Here is a 482-nt window from a genome sequence, read left to right as displayed (position 1 = left end):
ACAGCCCCCCCCCCCCCCCCCCCCCCCCCCCCCCCCCGGACTTCGATCCTCCGCAGACTCGGTCACGTGGAGAGGGGGATTCATCTCCCGGAGGACTCTACACCGCCATGGTCGCCTCCGGAGTGATGAGTGAGTAGTTCACCCCTGGACTATGGGTCCATAGCAGTAGCTAGATGGTTGTCTTCTCCTCATTGTGCTTCATTGTTGGATCTTGTGAGCTGCCTAACATGATCAAGATCATCTATCCGTAATACTCTATGTTGTGTTTGTCGGGATCCGATGGATAGAGAATACCATGTTATGTTAATTATCAAGTTATTGCATATGTGTTGTTTATGATCTTGCATGCTCTCCGTTATTAGTAGAGGCTCGGCCAAGTTTTTTCTCTTAACTCCAAGAGGGAGTATTTATGCTCGATAGTGGGTTCATGCCTGCATTGACACCGGGACAGTGACGATGAAAGTTCTAAGGTTGTGTTGTGT

This window comes from Lolium rigidum, chromosome 4 (genome assembly GCF_022539505.1).
Source record: "Lolium rigidum isolate FL_2022 chromosome 4, APGP_CSIRO_Lrig_0.1, whole genome shotgun sequence".
Lineage (NCBI taxonomy): Eukaryota > Viridiplantae > Streptophyta > Magnoliopsida > Poales > Poaceae > Lolium > Lolium rigidum.
This window is presented reverse-complemented; position numbering follows the sequence as displayed.